The sequence below is a fragment of the Struthio camelus genome, chromosome 3, assembly GCF_040807025.1.
Source record: "Struthio camelus isolate bStrCam1 chromosome 3, bStrCam1.hap1, whole genome shotgun sequence".
Classification (NCBI taxonomy): Eukaryota; Metazoa; Chordata; class Aves; order Struthioniformes; family Struthionidae; genus Struthio; species Struthio camelus.
Window position 1 is genome coordinate 11,310,942 of NC_090944.1, and position 16,538 is coordinate 11,327,479.

Here is a 16,538-nt window from a genome sequence, read left to right on the forward strand (position 1 = left end):
CTTGCAACAGTGGCCTTGGCCCCCAAACAGCCTGGGCACCCCCCCCCCCCCCCGGTAGCAGGGGTTCCTGTAGCTCGTCAAGGTGGACTGGCGGCAAAACGTAGCACGGATTTACCTTTAATCTCCTGACCTTGCCTGTGACTGCTTTCCCCTCCCCCACAGCTTTGTTCCTTCTGGGTGCCAGTACCCTGGTAGAAGCAGCTCCCGTGACATGCCGCTTGTTCTGAAACAGAACAAGATTGCAAGCGCAGGAGTGGGAAATGCAATGATCAGGCCACCGAGGGAGACCACCCCTCTTCTCTCTCCACAGAGGTCTTGGCACACTCTAGCGCACTACACAGCGCAGCACTACGGGGCCTGTCCCGGAGGAAACAGGGTGCTGAGCATGGTGCCTTCCCCTGAGGGTGCTGGCCACCACATCCTGGGGAGAAGCCCCACTCACCTGGCAGATGCTCAGTGCCTGCCTCAGGCCCTGTGGCAGGTGAGGAGGACGCTCACACTTCTTGCCTGGCCTGGCCCAGGGCACCATCCTCCCCAGGGGAGGCCAGAGTCCGCTTTGGATTCAGCTTCGCCCATGTACCGTGAGCCCGCAGTGTCCCTCTGCACTTCAGCCCCATCCTGCTTGCACGTTCATCCTGCAGCCTGAACGCTGCTCTGTAGCAGCCGGAGCTTGGCCAACCCCTCCTCAGGAGGTGCCCCTGTCCTCTCCACCTCCTATGACCCTGCTACAGGGGCCCCCCCGGCCGGTCCCCATGCAGAGCACATCCCCACTGCCCACGCCACGGTCCATGCCTGGGTGCTGCGCCCCTCTGCCCTGACCTCGTGGCGCAAGGGCAGCGCGTCTGACTCCAGATCAGAAGGCTGTGTGTTCGAATCACACCGGGGTCAGGCGTGGTTCAGCACCAGGGGCCCTTTGTATTGCCCCCGTTTTTCTGTGGGGTGAGGCTGTGCCAGGCACAGGGCTTTGCAAGGCACTGACAAACTGCAGCCAGTCACCGCAAAGACAGCGCTGTGCCCATTGAGAGCTGAGGGGCTGTAATCAGAGGGGAGGCCAACGGAGGGCTTCCTTGCGAAGGGTATCTGCTGCAGACTGCCTGGTCAAGAAGATGGAGGAAATGAAGTGTCCCCCATGGGAGTGGGAGAAGCTTCACAGCTGCAGGTTCTGTAACTCATGGGGGATAAGGACGTGGATTTTCCCATGGTCTGGAAGGGACACAGTCGATCCAGGAGATTTCTGGAGTGGGTGCAACGACCATATTGTGGGGAAAGATCATGGCAGTAGGAGGAGGTTCCTGATGAGGAGAAAAAGGCCAGGGTCAGACCTAACTTCCAGAAGGCCGAGAAGGGGGATCTGTGGGGTTATAGTCCAGTCAGCCTCTGCTCAGTGCCCGGATGAAGATTATGAAACAAATACTCCTGAAAGTTGTCTAGGCATATAATGTGCTACAGACCCAAGCCGTCTTTGAGGCACTGCATTTGGCTTGCTACAGTTTCTTATTGCCTTGCAGAGCTCTGCATATAACATAGATGAGCCCCATGGAAAAGCACAGACATCACACCTGCCCCCCCCACCCCCCACCCCCAGCGCTGCCTAAAGCCTGGCCCCAATGTGATTTGGGCCCCCAACCTTCTGATCGGCAGTCAGATGCATTGCCCTTGTGCCATGATGTGAGAGCTGAGCGATGCAGCATGCAGCCACACTAGACCTCTGGCTTTTATGACTGCGTGACCTTCCTTGAGGCATTAAGATGGCTCGGGAGCTGTCAAGATTGATTGGACAGATGGAGGCAAAAGCATCTCTACCAGCAGAATTGCTAAACTAGTAAGGAGGGCTTTAGAAAACATTAATAAGGGGAAAATCTCAAAGAGGCGCTGAAAAATGGGGACAAGGAGAAAGCTAGACTTACTCCGGGTTGTCAATGTCTTTCTTGCACTGGGGAGCCCAGTCCTGGTCACCATAATCCAGCAGCAGTCTCAGAAGTGCTGGGTGTAGCATGGATTCTCACTTCTCTTGAGCTGCTGCCTGTCTTCTTAGCAATGCAGCCCAGCATGCAGTTTGCCTTCATGGGTGCAAAGGCACACTGCTGACTCCAGTTCAAGCTGTTGTTCACCAGTCCACATTGCTGTTCCCCAAGCTCCCTTGTTTTCTTGACAGTCACCTCCAGGCTGTACTGCTGCATGGGATTATCCCATCCCAGATGCAGGATGTTGCATTTGCCTTTGCTGAACTTCATGAGATTCCTGCCAGCGTTTCTTCACCCTGTACAGGTCCCTCTGAGTAGCAGCCCTGTCTGCCAGTGTCTCAACTGCTCCCCTCCCCAGTTGGTGAAATCCATGGCTCACAGGAGATTCATTCCATCTTGTCATTGAGGATGCCAATGAAGATGTGCAATAGCATCTGTTTCCGTCTTGACCCTTGAGGAGCATTACTAGCAAATAACAACCGTTTGTACTTCCAGCCTCTAGCCATCACCCCTTAAGCCTGATGTTGCAGCCTGTTTTCCACTCCCCCATGGTTGCTAGCCAAGCACGAGTCACATTCACCTAGCTTTCGTTGAGTGGTGATAAGGAGGTCAGGGAGGAGAACCACGCAGGGCCCACAAGGAAAACACACACTGAGAGACGCTCGCTCAGGCACGCTCCTGCTGTCCAGCAGTCCTGGGCAGTGGGCTGCTGAGGTCAGCAGGGACTGGGTGAGTGCTGGCTTTGAAGCAGGCAGCACACTCACAGCTTTGAGGCAGAGCGAGTAGTAGCAAGATGATCCACCTGTGATACTGATGCCAGAGAGATGGGACAAAAGTCAGGAGAGGGAAGGTCCTCGTGGAGGAAGCAGAACTCTGATATCTGGGAACAGACTGAGCCAGGCAGGAGTCGAACCTGCAGTCTCCTGATCCGTAGTCAGGCGCGTTGTCCATTGCGCCACTGGCCCCCGTCCCTGCCCGACACTCCCGGCTTAAGGGGTGGGCATAATAAAGCATCTCCTTGGTCTGCCCCACCCTTGTCCGTGGTAGCCTTGCCCTACCCACCCGTAGGGGAGACACTCCATCTGCCCCACAGGAGGCCCGGCTGTGATTCCTGACCAACATAGGGCTTAGGGGCAGCCTAGGGATGTCTGGAGCTGTGGTGCCCAAGGTGGTGTCCAAGGGGTGGGATGAGCTCAAAGACATCTGTTTTGCTGTCCACTTTCTCCCACCTGAGGAACGTTGACGGAAGGCAGCAGATGAGCCGGGGTAGCAAGAAGGTCTTGCCTTGCTGGACAATTCATCTTGGACAGGCTGTATCTGGCCCGCTTCAGATTTCCTTCTCCATGCCGCACACAGAGCAGAGACACCACAAAGGCAATGCCAAGCCCAAAAGCATTGTTTGGCCTGCCAGTGTGAGCTGAGTTGCAAAAGAACATTGAAATAGGAATCATTGAAGCATACAGTAATTTACATTGGAAAGGATATGTGGAGATCTCCAGTCCAAATTTCTGCTCAACCTAGGTCATTTAGATCAGCGCCTTATCTGCTTGGTTTTTGAATATCTGCAGGGATCCACAAACTCTCTGGGCCCCTGTCCCAGCGATGTACCACTCTCATTGTGATTTTTTTTTTTTGTTTTTTCCTCATATCCAGTCGGAATTTGCCTTGATGGAACTTGTATCCTCTCAACTTTTCTACATCCACCTTTCACAGGAGCCTGGCTTTGTCTTCTCTGTAATTGCATGTTAGCTCACCCCTTATTCTCTTTTCCAAACTGCTTTCCCAGCCTTTCCTTGGACATCAGGTACTACACACCAGTGACCCATCCAATTTGTCAATGTATTTGTTGCACTGGAGAGCTGAGAACAGAATACAACTCTAGATGCAGTCCCATAAGGGCCAAAAAGAGGTGGCGAATCACTGTTCTTGACCTGCTGACTGCACTCTTACTAATGCAGCCCCAAATGTGGTCGTCTTTAACCAAAGCAAGGGCACACTGTTGACCCCTGTTCAACTTGTTATCCGTGAGGGCCCGGGCCTTTCTCTGAACAGCTGCTCCGTTGCCAGTCCATCCTGCTGCAGAGGGTTTTTATGTTCAAAGATCATGACTTTGCCTCTGTCTCTTTTGAATGTCATGAGGTTTCTGTCTGCCCATTCCTCCAGCTTGTTGAGATCCCTCTGAATAGAAGCCTTGCCCTCCACTCTGTTGACTGCTCCCCAAAATTTGGTGTCGCTCACAAGCTTTGTGAAGATTTGTTCCATCCTGTCTTCCAGATCACTAATGAAAACATTGAACAGTATCGGCCCCAGAACTGAACACTGATGAACACCCTTGGTAACTGTTCACCAGCTGGACGTGCAAACGCTTACCGTGTGGCCTTCTGATTCCAATCATTCAGACAGTTTTCCACCCGCCTTGTAATCCTTCCATCCAGGCCATAGCTCTTAAGTTTTCCTACAAGGAAACTCAGGGACATCATGTCAAATGTCTCGTTAAAGTCGGGATACAAAAGTTCTTTTTATTCTCTGAGGTCCATTGAAGCAGTCATCTCTTGATAGAAGACAAACAGGTTGGCCAAGCATGATCTACCCTTGGTGAATCCGAGCTGGCGGCTCCCAATTAGATGTTTGTTCTTAGCACGTCCGGTTTGCTTATAGTGGTCCCTAACTTGTTTGTCCTCTATCACGTGTATGTCACGCACCTGAACTCTGCCACTATACAGAGGGACCTGGGCAGGTAGCCCACATTTTCCTTGGTCTTCCCTGTGTTGCTGATGCACCTATAAAAGACTTTCTGGCAGCCCTTCACAGCCTTCGATAATTTTAACTCCTGATGAACTTTTCTTCTCTGAATTCCACCCCTGCGCGCTTAGACAGCCTCAATAGTCCTCCTGGGAAGCCCAAATTTGATTCCACCTTACTTGCAGTCACTTTTTGCATTTTTAGCCAAGATAGGATTCAGAGTACTGGAGCCAGGAGTTGAACCTATCCCAGGATCAAATAACCAGCGGGGACTGTGGCAGCAGCCAGAGAAGGACGGTGCCCCAGGCCACACAGGAGGGACTGGGAGCTGATGCAGAGGGAGGGCTAAGGTGGGCATTGGGCACAGCTGGCAGTGCAGAACCTCTGTCTGCAGAGTATAGTGGGCCCTCAGTGGTGCACTTATGGGGAAAGAGCCCAGCATGGGTGCAGGCTAGGAGGATCTTGATCCACCAGGGAGGACCCTGGGCCAGCTGGCCCTGCCGCATGTGCCTGACCCTGTGCACTGAGATAAGGCAGTGAGTGGCAATGGTTGAAGACTCCCGTTGGGAGGGAACAGAGGCCCCATCTGTCAACCGATGCTCTGTGTCACAGGGATTGCTGCCTGTCAGGCCCAGAGCTGTGATGTTGGGGAGAGACTGCCAAGACTCATCTAGCTCCCAGACTACTCCCGGTTGGTGCACATCCTCACGGGCACCAGGGATGCTGCAGGGGAGACCGTCAACTTATCAAATGTGACCTAGATAGGGCTGTGGGGATTTGTGCAGAAGTCCCGGGAGGCCAGGCGGTGTTCCTGGAAAGTGAGAGGAAAGCCAGGTGAGGGCAGGCCACCAGAGAAAGCAGGTCCCACCACCACTACCACATCCAGACTGCGGACAGGAAAAGGTCGAGCCAGGCAGGAGTTGAACCTGCAGTCTCCTGATCCGTAGTCAGGCGCGTTATCCATTGCGCCACTGGCCCCAGCCCGTGGTCAGCCTGATGCCCCTGCCATACTTTCTGTACCCGCTGGGTGTGTTGGGAGTGAAGGGGAAGTAGGAAGATTTCATTCCCTAGCTCCCACCCCCACCCATGACAGCCTTGTTCCTCCCAGAAACAGGGAGAGGGCAGCGTTGGTCCAGTTGGTCCCAGCAACCAAGAGAAGCAGTGCCCATGCTAGGTACCCCTCCATGAAGGAGGACAGGCAGCAAGGGCTGGTGGTGGCTTCACCAGCCCTTCAGCTGCACAGGAGTCTTGGGGGGATGTCTCACCTGCTCCATGGGAAGCCCAGCTGCCGTTCCAGGCTAACGTACGGTTTGGGGCGGCCCCAGGGCTCTCTGGGCTGAATGCCCAGCCCACATTAAACAGTACCGCAGCTAATCTGGAAAGGGAATTAAGATCCCTTCTTAACCTTCCCTCCCTGCAGACTGAACTAATCCAGCTCTCTCACGCTACGTAGGCATATCGTGTGCCCCATCTCCAAATCGTCTTTGAGGCCTTGTCTTGGTCTTGCTGTAGTTTCTCAGTGTCATGGAAACCCCTGCATATAACATAGATGAGCTTCACCAAAAAGCACACACAGCCCCCAGTGCTTTCCAAAGCCTGACCCCGGTGTGATTTGAACACACAACCTTCTGATCTGGAGTCAGACGCGCTACCTTTGCGCCACGAGGTCAGGGTGGTAGGACATGGTACTCAGGCATGGACTGTGGCCTGGGTGGTGAGGATGTGCTCTGCATGGGGACCACCCCAGGGGTGTCCTGGAGGCCCCCCAGTAGGGCAATGGAGGGGATGGGTGGGTTCCCAGGGAGAGGGTGACCGTTGCCTGGTGTGTCCACGTGGAGAATGGACATCCAAGGTAGGATAGGGTAGTGGCACGGGAGGGGCAACATGATCTCAGGGGATCAGGCTAGAAGCTGAATTCATCCCAGGTTGAGGCCTTCTTAGAGACTATGGGGAGCGTGGTGCCTCAGACCAGGCCAAGCAGAAAGGCTGAGGGTCCCATCCCTCAGCAGAGTCCAAGGCGGGCACTGGGCACCCACTGGCAGTGTGTGATCTCTCTTCCCAAGGGTGTGGTGGGCAGGCACCCTGCTGGCCCCACAGGAAACATGCTTCCCAGAGGCACCTGATTCTCCCAGGTACAGGGCTTATTTCATGTGGCACTTCTCTTCCAACCTCTCCAGGTCCCTCCTGGGAGGCAACCCAGCCCTCCAGAAAACTGACTATTCCCCAGGAGCTAAAGTGCAGGTGTCTTGCTCCTTCCCCAGCCCCAGTAGGAGCTGAGTGAACCTTTCCTTTAGGGTTAGAGCTACTCCAGGGTTTTTGCTCTGAGCGAAGCCCAGAGAAGTGGGAGAAATGCCAGGCAAATGCAGGCCACCATGGAGAAAGTAGGCTCTTGTCACCATCAGCAGGGCCATGCACGACCAGGAAAAGGCTGAGCCAGGCAGGAGTCGAACCTGCAGTCTCCTGATCCGTAGTCAGGCGCGTTATCCATTGCGCCACTGGCCCCGAACAATCTAGCACCCTGAGGGGTCTTCCCTTCACTGGATGGGATGTGTGAGGGGAGCAGGGAACACTGGAAGATTATTTAGTTGAAGAACAGAAAAATTTACATTTTATGAGATCCCTGCAAGCCATGTGGTCTAATCCCCTGCTCAAAATTAGAGAGTCTTTGACATTAGATCATTTTGTCACAGCCTTGTCCAGTCGAGCTTTGAATATCTTTAAGGATGGGAATTCTAAAACTTTCCTGCGACCCTGTTCTAGTATGTGACTTCCCTTACTGTGAAATTATCCGTGGTAGAGGATGATCAAGCCAGGAACCTCTTAAACAAAACAGACAAACGAAGGATAGAATGGTAATTGGGAACAGCTGAAATGGATTTACTAAGGGCAGATCATACCATATCATACCTTAGTGAAAGAAGTGGATGTTTATCTTGACCTTAGCAAGGTTTTAAACAGGGTGTCCCACAGTCCCCCTGTAGCCAGAATACAGACATATTGACCCAATGGGAGGATAAGAAGGTAGGTGAAAAACCAGCTGGACCACCACATCCAAAGTGTTATGATCACTAGTTAGAAATGCAGCCAGTGACTTGTTATTAATGGAGTTTATGTGCATTGATACTGGTAAGAATACCCTTAAATATTTTCTTTAACAATCTGAGTGCTAGGATGGGGTGTACACTTAGTAAGTTTGTGGGTGAGATCAAACTGGGAGCATAGGCTGATATGATGGAGGGCAGAGCAGCTTTGTGAGGTGTGAGAAAGGGGCTGACAGGAGCCACGTGAAGTTTAAAGAAGACAAAGGCAAAGCTCTGCTACTTGGAGAGTCAAGCACCTGCAACAGCACAGGCCCCAGCAGCATTGCACAGAAACGGGCTGTTCTGACCCCGGTGTGATTTGAACACACAACCTTCTGATCTGGAGTCAGACGCGCTGCCCTTGCGCCACGAGGTCAGGGCGGACGGATGCAGGACCCGGCAATGGACCACGGCATGGGTGGTGGGGCTGTGCCCTCCTTGGAGACCACTCCAAGGGTGGCTGGGTGCCCTGGTCTGTGTGATAGAGGGGAGAGGGGTGGATGCCCAGAAAGAGGGCAGCCAAAGCCTGGGGTATCCAGGTGGAGGATAGCTACCCAGGGCAGGGTGGGGTGGTGGAACAGGGGCAACATGATCCTAGGGGACCTGAGCTGGAAGCTGAATCTGTCCAATTCCATCTTGCCCCACACAGGTGTCACATATACTGCATGGGGTGGGAAAGCTGCAGCTATCCGGGCACTCACTGTTCCCACCTGCTTAGCATGACCCTCCCTCTGCCTGTGATTTGCCTGCAGTCCCCCACCAGCATCTTCAGGATGCTGTGGCAGACACTAGCAATGCCTGGAGCAATGAAATAAGCCCTGTACCTGGGAGAATCAGGTGCCTCTGGGAAGCATGTTTCCTGTGGGGCCAGCAGGGTGCCTGCCCACCACACCCTTGGGAAGAGAGATCACACACTGCCAGTGGGTGCCCAGTGCCCGCCTTGGACTCTGCTGAGGGATGGGACCCTCAGCCTTTCTGCTTGGCCTGGTCTGAGGCACCACGCTCCCCATAGTCTCTAAGAAGGCCTCAACCTGGGATGAATTCAGCTTCTAGCCTGATCCCCTGAGATCATGTTGCCCCTCCCGTGCCACTACCCTATCCTACCTTGGATGTCCATTCTCCACGTGGACACACCAGGCAACGGTCACCCTCTCCCTGGGAACCCACCCATCCCCTCCATTGCCCTACTGGGGGGCCTCCAGGACACCCCTGGGGTGGTCCCCATGCAGAGCACATCCTCACCACCCAGGCCACAGTCCATGCCTGAGTACCATGTCCTACCACCCTGACCTCGTGGCGCAAAGGTAGCGCGTCTGACTCCAGATCAGAAGGTTGTGTGTTCAAATCACACCGGGGTCAGGCTTTGGAAAGCACTGGGGGCTGTGTGTGCTTTTTGGTGAAGCTCATCTATGTTATACGCAGGGGTTTCCATGACACTGAGAAACTACAGCAAGACCAAGACAAGGCCTCAAAGACGATTTGGAGATGGGGCACACGATATGCCTACGTAGCGTGAGAGAGCTGGATTAGTTCAGTCTGCAGGGAGGGAAGGTTAAGAAGGGATCTTAATTCCCTTTCCAGATTAGCTGCGGTACTGTTTAATGTGGGCTGGGCATTCAGCCCAGAGAGCCCTGGGGCCGCCCCAAACCGTACGTTAGCCTGGAACGGCAGCTGGGCTTCCCATGGAGCAGGTGAGACATCCCCCCAAGACTCCTGTGCAGCTGAAGGGCTGGTGAAGCCACCACCAGCCCTTGCTGCCTGTCCTCCTTCATGGAGGGGTACCTAGCATGGGCACTGCTTCTCTTGGTTGCTGGGACCAACTGGACCAACGCTGCCCTCTCCCTGTTTCTGGGAGGAACAAGGCTGTCATGGGTGGGGGTGGGAGCTAGGGAATGAAATCTTCCTACTTCCCCTTCACTCCCAACACACCCAGCGGGTACAGAAAGTATGGCAGGGGCATCAGGCTGACCACGGGCTGGGGCCAGTGGCGCAATGGATAACGCGCCTGACTACGGATCAGGAGACTGCAGGTTCAACTCCTGCCTGGCTCGACCTTTTCCTGTCCGCAGTCTGGATGTGGTAGTGGTGGTGGGACCTGCTTTCTCTGGTGGCCTGCCCTCACCTGGCTTTCCTCTCACTTTCCAGGAACACCGCCTGGCCTCCCGGGACTTCTGCACAAATCCCCACAGCCCTATCTAGGTCACATTTGATAAGTTGACGGTCTCCCCTGCAGCATCCCTGGTGCCCGTGAGGATGTGCACCAACCGGGAGTAGTCTGGGAGCTAGATGAGTCTTGGCAGTCTCTCCCCAACATCACAGCTCTGGGCCTGACAGGCAGCAATCCCTGTGACACAGAGCATCGGTTGACAGATGGGGCCTCTGTTCCCTCCCAACGGGAGTCTTCAACCATTGCCACTCACTGCCTTATCTCAGTGCACAGGGTCAGGCACATGCGGCAGGGCCAGCTGGCCCAGGGTCCTCCCTGGTGGATCAAGATCCTCCTAGCCTGCACCCATGCTGGGCTCTTTCCCCATAAGTGCACCACTGAGGGCCCACTATACTCTGCAGACAGAGGTTCTGCACTGCCAGCTGTGCCCAATGCCCACCTTAGCCCTCCCTCTGCATCAGCTCCCAGTCCCTCCTGTGTGGCCTGGGGCACCGTCCTTCTCTGGCTGCTGCCACAGTCCCCGCTGGTTATTTGATCCTGGGATAGGTTCAACTCCTGGCTCCAGTACTCTGAATCCTATCTTGGCTAAAAATGCAAAAAGTGACTGCAAGTAAGGTGGAATCAAATTTGGGCTTCCCAGGAGGACTATTGAGGCTGTCTAAGCGCGCAGGGGTGGAATTCAGAGAAGAAAAGTTCATCAGGAGTTAAAATTATCGAAGGCTGTGAAGGGCTGCCAGAAAGTCTTTTATAGGTGCATCAGCAACACAGGGAAGACCAAGGAAAATGTGGGCTACCTGCCCAGGTCCCTCTGTATAGTGGCAGAGTTCAGGTGCGTGACATACACGTGATAGAGGACAAACAAGTTAGGGACCACTATAAGCAAACCGGACGTGCTAAGAACAAACATCTAATTGGGAGCCGCCAGCTCGGATTCACCAAGGGTAGATCATGCTTGGCCAACCTGTTTGTCTTCTATCAAGAGATGACTGCTTCAATGGACCTCAGAGAATAAAAAGAACTTTTGTATCCCGACTTTAATGAGACATTTGACATGATGTCCCTGAGTTTCCTTGTAGGAAAACTTAAGAGCTATGGCCTGGATGGAAGGATTACAAGGCGGGTGGAAAACTGTCTGAATGATTGGAATCAGAAGGCCACACGGTAAGCGTTTGCACGTCCAGCTGGTGAACAGTTACCAAGGGTGTTCATCAGTGTTCAGTTCTGGGGCCGATACTGTTCAATGTTTTCATTAGTGATCTGGAAGACAGGATGGAACAAATCTTCACAAAGCTTGTGAGCGACACCAAATTTTGGGGAGCAGTCAACAGAGTGGAGGGCAAGGCTTCTATTCAGAGGGATCTCAACAAGCTGGAGGAATGGGCAGACAGAAACCTCATGACATTCAAAAGAGACAGAGGCAAAGTCATGATCTTTGAACATAAAAACCCTCTGCAGCAGGATGGACTGGCAACGGAGCAGCTGTTCAGAGAAAGGCCCGGGCCCTCACGGATAACAAGTTGAACAGGGGTCAACAGTGTGCCCTTGCTTTGGTTAAAGACGACCACATTTGGGGCTGCATTAGTAAGAGTGCAGTCAGCAGGTCAAGAACAGTGATTCGCCACCTCTTTTTGGCCCTTATGGGACTGCATCTAGAGTTGTATTCTGTTCTCAGCTCTCCAGTGCAACAAATACATTGACAAATTGGATGGGTCACTGGTGTGTAGTACCTGATGTCCAAGGAAAGGCTGGGAAAGCAGTTTGGAAAAGAGAATAAGGGGTGAGCTAACATGCAATTACAGAGAAGACAAAGCCAGGCTCCTGTGAAAGGTGGATGTAGAAAAGTTGAGAGGATACAAGTTCCATCAAGGCAAATTCCGACTGGATATGAGGAAAAAACAAAAAAAAAAAATCACAATGAGAGTGGTACATCGCTGGGACAGGGGCCCAGAGAGTTTGTGGATCCCTGCAGATATTCAAAAACCAAGCAGATAAGGCGCTGATCTAAATGACCTAGGTTGAGCAGAAATTTGGACTGGAGATCTCCACATATCCTTTCCAATGTAAATTACTGTATGCTTCAATGATTCCTATTTCAATGTTCTTTTGCAACTCAGCTCACACTGGCAGGCCAAACAATGCTTTTGGGCTTGGCATTGCCTTTGTGGTGTCTCTGCTCTGTGTGCGGCATGGAGAAGGAAATCTGAAGCGGGCCAGATACAGCCTGTCCAAGATGAATTGTCCAGCAAGGCAAGACCTTCTTGCTACCCCGGCTCATCTGCTGCCTTCCGTCAACGTTCCTCAGGTGGGAGAAAGTGGACAGCAAAACAGATGTCTTTGAGCTCATCCCACCCCTTGGACACCACCTTGGGCACCACAGCTCCAGACATCCCTAGGCTGCCCCTAAGCCCTATGTTGGTCAGGAATCACAGCCGGGCCTCCTGTGGGGCAGATGGAGTGTCTCCCCTACGGGTGGGTAGGGCAAGGCTACCACGGACAAGGGTGGGGCAGACCAAGGAGATGCTTTATTATGCCCACCCCTTAAGCCGGGAGTGTCGGGCAGGGACGGGGGCCAGTGGCGCAATGGACAACGCGCCTGACTACGGATCAGGAGACTGCAGGTTCGACTCCTGCCTGGCTCAGTCTGTTCCCAGATATCAGAGTTCTGCTTCCTCCACGAGGACCTTCCCTCTCCTGACTTTTGTCCCATCTCTCTGGCATCAGTATCACAGGTGGATCATCTTGCTACTACTCGCTCTGCCTCAAAGCTGTGAGTGTGCTGCCTGCTTCAAAGCCAGCACTCACCCAGTCCCTGCTGACCTCAGCAGCCCACTGCCCAGGACTGCTGGACAGCAGGAGCGTGCCTGAGCGAGCGTCTCTCAGTGTGTGTTTTCCTTGTGGGCCCTGCGTGGTTCTCCTCCCTGACCTCCTTATCACCACTCAACGAAAGCTAGGTGAATGTGACTCGTGCTTGGCTAGCAACCATGGGGGAGTGGAAAACAGGCTGCAACATCAGGCTTAAGGGGTGATGGCTAGAGGCTGGAAGTACAAACGGTTGTTATTTGCTAGTAATGCTCCTCAAGGGTCAAGACGGAAACAGATGCTATTGCACATCTTCATTGGCATCCTCAATGACAAGATGGAATGAATCTCCTGTGAGCCATGGATTTCACCAACTGGGGAGGGGAGCAGTTGAGACACTGGCAGACAGGGCTGCTACTCAGAGGGACCTGTACAGGGTGAAGAAACGCTGGCAGGAATCTCATGAAGTTCAGCAAAGGCAAATGCAACATCCTGCATCTGGGATGGGATAATCCCATGCAGCAGTACAGCCTGGAGGTGACTGTCAAGAAAACAAGGGAGCTTGGGGAACAGCAATGTGGACTGGTGAACAACAGCTTGAACTGGAGTCAGCAGTGTGCCTTTGCACCCATGAAGGCAAACTGCATGCTGGGCTGCATTGCTAAGAAGACAGGCAGCAGCTCAAGAGAAGTGAGAATCCATGCTACACCCAGCACTTCTGAGACTGCTGCTGGATTATGGTGACCAGGACTGGGCTCCCCAGTGCAAGAAAGACATTGACAACCCGGAGTAAGTCTAGCTTTCTCCTTGTCCCCATTTTTCAGCGCCTCTTTGAGATTTTCCCCTTATTAATGTTTTCTAAAGCCCTCCTTACTAGTTTAGCAATTCTGCTGGTAGAGATGCTTTTGCCTCCATCTGTCCAATCAATCTTGACAGCTCCCGAGCCATCTTAATGCCTCAAGGAAGGTCACGCAGTCATAAAAGCCAGAGGTCTAGTGTGGCTGCATGCTGCATCGCTCAGCTCTCACATCATGGCACAAGGGCAATGCATCTGACTGCCGATCAGAAGGTTGGGGGCCCAAATCACATTGGGGCCAGGCTTTAGGCAGCGCTGGGGGTGGGGGGTGGGGGGGGCAGGTGTGATGTCTGTGCTTTTCCATGGGGCTCATCTATGTTATATGCAGAGCTCTGCAAGGCAATAAGAAACTGTAGCAAGCCAAATGCAGTGCCTCAAAGACGGCTTGGGTCTGTAGCACATTATATGCCTAGACAACTTTCAGGAGTATTTGTTTCATAATCTTCATCCGGACACTGAGCAGAGGCTGACTGGACTATAACCCCACAGATCCCCCTTCTCGGCCTTCTGGAAGTTAGGTCTGACCCTGGCCTTTTTCTCCTCATCAGGAACCTCCTCCTACTGCCATGATCTTTCCCCACAATATGGTCGTTGCACCCACTCCAGAAATCTCCTGGATCGACTGTGTCCCTTCCAGACCATGGGAAAATCCACGTCCTTATCCCCCATGAGTTACAGAACCTGCAGCTGTGAAGCTTCTCCCACTCCCATGGGGGACACTTCATTTCCTCCATCTTCTTGACCAGGCAGTCTGCAGCAGATACCCTTCGCAAGGAAGCCCTCCGTTGGCCTCCCCTCTGATTACAGCCCCTCAGCTCTCAATGGGCACAGCGCTGTCTTTGCGGTGACTGGCTGCAGTTTGTCAGTGCCTTGCAAAGCCCTGTGCCTGGCACAGCCTCACCCCACAGAAAAACGGGGGCAATACAAAGGGCCCCTGGTGCTGAACCACGCCTGACCCCGGTGTGATTCGAACACACAGCCTTCTGATCTGGAGTCAGACGCGCTGCCCTTGCGCCACGAGGTCAGGGCAGAGGGGCGCAGCACCCAGGCATGGACCGTGGCGTGGGCAGTGGGGATGTGCTCTGCATGGGGACCGGCCGGGGGGGCCCCTGTAGCAGGGTCATAGGAGGTGGAGAGGACAGGGGCACCTCCTGAGGAGGGGTTGGCCAAGCTCCGGCTGCTACAGAGCAGCGTTCAGGCTGCAGGATGAACGTGCAAGCAGGATGGGGCTGAAGTGCAGAGGGACACTGCGGGCTCACGGTACATGGGCGAAGCTGAATCCAAAGCGGACTCTGGCCTCCCCTGGGGAGGATGGTGCCCTGGGCCAGGCCAGGCAAGAAGTGTGAGCGTCCTCCTCACCTGCCACAGGGCCTGAGGCAGGCACTGAGCATCTGCCAGGTGAGTGGGGCTTCTCCCCAGGATGTGGTGGCCAGCACCCTCAGGGGAAGGCACCATGCTCAGCACCCTGTTTCCTCCGGGACAGGCCCCGTAGTGCTGCGCTGTGTAGTGCGCTAGAGTGTGCCAAGACCTCTGTGGAGAGAGAAGAGGGGTGGTCTCCCTCGGTGGCCTGATCATTGCATTTCCCACTCCTGCGCTTGCAATCTTGTTCTGTTTCAGAACAAGCGGCATGTCACGGGAGCTGCTTCTACCAGGGTACTGGCACCCAGAAGGAACAAAGCTGTGGGGGAGGGGAAAGCAGTCACAGGCAAGGTCAGGAGATTAAAGGTAAATCCGTGCTACGTTTTGCCGCCAGTCCACCTTGACGAGCTACAGGAACCCCTGCTACCGGGGGGGGGGGGGGTGCCAGGCTGTTTGGGGGCCAAGGCCACTGTTGCAAGAGCCAACAAACCTGACTATGGATCAGGAGGGTGCAGGCTCATCTCCTGCGTGGCTCACTCTGTTTCTGCCCACAGCAGTGGCGGTGGTGGGTGCTTTCCCCGTGGTGGCCTGCCCTTCTTGTGCTGGGGCACAGACAAGAGTCCCCTGCTCAGCCAACTCGACTCTCCGCCATTGTCCCTCGGAGAAGCCCAGCTCAGCTCTCCTGAAGTCCAGGGTTGCCATTCTGCTACTCATCTTCCCCACTTCCCTCAGGATTTCCCGCTCCCCCCTGAAAAAGCTCCCTGCAGCCAAAGCCTGCACATCCCCTACCAGTTCTTCCGTCCCTCTCAGCACGTAGGTCTCCACCAGAGGGTTGGGAGAAACGCCAGGCCATGCTTGCCACCAAAGAGAAAGCAGGGCACTGTCACTGTGCTGCCCAGCACAGCCAGGCCGTGATCAGGAAAAGGCCGAGCCAGGCAGGAGTCGAACCTGCAGTCTCCTGATCCGTAGTCAGGCGCGTTGTCCATTGCGCCACTGGCCCCAGCCCGTGGGCAGCCTGGTGCCCAGCTGTGAGGCTTTCAATGGGCTGCCGCGGTGGTTTGGCAGTGGAGGTGGGGGAAGATGATCTCCCCTCCTTGTCCCTCCTGCCCAAATCCATCCCAGCCCCTAGCCCCTCACTGCACTGTGGCATCAGAGGGACATCTTGTCTGCACTGCAGCTGTGATTCCTGGCCAACAAAGGGTTGGGGCCAGGGCGGGACATCTGGAGCTACGGTGCCCAGCTGTGGGCAGGGTGATCTAATCGCATGAGCTATGCCCTAATGTCTCTGTCTTTGCAGCTGGACTTCTGATTCCTTCTGCTTGCTTCTGACACTGTTTGCAGTCGTGCCCAGACACTTCTCCCCCAGTTAGGAGAAGTATAAAAGCCTCCTCGTCACGGTATCCCCAAGGTACTTCCTCCCTGTGCTCCGTTGCTCCACTTCGTTTCGGGCTTTGGTCTCCTTCCTCCAGAGAACCTCATTTAAAGCCCTCCTTGGAGGCTTAGCAAGGCATCTGGCAAAGATGATCCCACTTCTTTGTTAGATCGTTCAAAATCTTCTTTCCTCCAAGAGT

The 16,538-nt window shown here is 54.2% G+C and overlaps 11 non-coding genes across 11 annotated transcripts; 4 read left to right on the plus strand and 7 right to left on the minus strand.

Moving 5' to 3' along the window:
* The first annotated feature begins 816 nt into the window (after positions 1-816).
* On the plus strand, positions 817-888 carry TRNAW-CCA (transfer RNA tryptophan (anticodon CCA)). Its single transcript has one exon. It is a non-coding gene; the product is annotated as a tRNA-Trp (tRNA).
* A 1,968-nt stretch (positions 889-2,856) lies between these two features.
* TRNAR-ACG (transfer RNA arginine (anticodon ACG)) lies at positions 2,857-2,929 on the minus strand. The gene has a single exon. It is a non-coding gene; the product is annotated as a tRNA-Arg (tRNA).
* A 2,682-nt stretch (positions 2,930-5,611) lies between these two features.
* Positions 5,612-5,684, minus strand: TRNAR-ACG (transfer RNA arginine (anticodon ACG)). The gene has a single exon. It is a non-coding gene; the product is annotated as a tRNA-Arg (tRNA).
* Positions 5,685-6,303: 619 nt separating this feature from the next.
* On the minus strand, positions 6,304-6,375 carry TRNAW-CCA (transfer RNA tryptophan (anticodon CCA)). Its single transcript has one exon. It is a non-coding gene; the product is annotated as a tRNA-Trp (tRNA).
* Positions 6,376-7,135: 760 nt separating this feature from the next.
* On the minus strand, positions 7,136-7,208 carry TRNAR-ACG (transfer RNA arginine (anticodon ACG)). The gene has a single exon. It is a non-coding gene; the product is annotated as a tRNA-Arg (tRNA).
* Positions 7,209-8,090: 882 nt separating this feature from the next.
* TRNAW-CCA (transfer RNA tryptophan (anticodon CCA)) lies at positions 8,091-8,162 on the minus strand. The gene has a single exon. It is a non-coding gene; the product is annotated as a tRNA-Trp (tRNA).
* Positions 8,163-9,073: 911 nt separating this feature from the next.
* Positions 9,074-9,145, plus strand: TRNAW-CCA (transfer RNA tryptophan (anticodon CCA)). The gene has a single exon. It is a non-coding gene; the product is annotated as a tRNA-Trp (tRNA).
* A 619-nt stretch (positions 9,146-9,764) lies between these two features.
* On the plus strand, positions 9,765-9,837 carry TRNAR-ACG (transfer RNA arginine (anticodon ACG)). Its single transcript has one exon. It is a non-coding gene; the product is annotated as a tRNA-Arg (tRNA).
* Positions 9,838-12,519: 2,682 nt separating this feature from the next.
* Positions 12,520-12,592, plus strand: TRNAR-ACG (transfer RNA arginine (anticodon ACG)). The gene has a single exon. It is a non-coding gene; the product is annotated as a tRNA-Arg (tRNA).
* Positions 12,593-14,560: 1,968 nt separating this feature from the next.
* On the minus strand, positions 14,561-14,632 carry TRNAW-CCA (transfer RNA tryptophan (anticodon CCA)). The gene has a single exon. It is a non-coding gene; the product is annotated as a tRNA-Trp (tRNA).
* Positions 14,633-15,894: 1,262 nt separating this feature from the next.
* TRNAR-ACG (transfer RNA arginine (anticodon ACG)) lies at positions 15,895-15,967 on the minus strand. Its single transcript has one exon. It is a non-coding gene; the product is annotated as a tRNA-Arg (tRNA).
* Between the last annotated feature and the right edge of the window lie 571 nt (positions 15,968-16,538).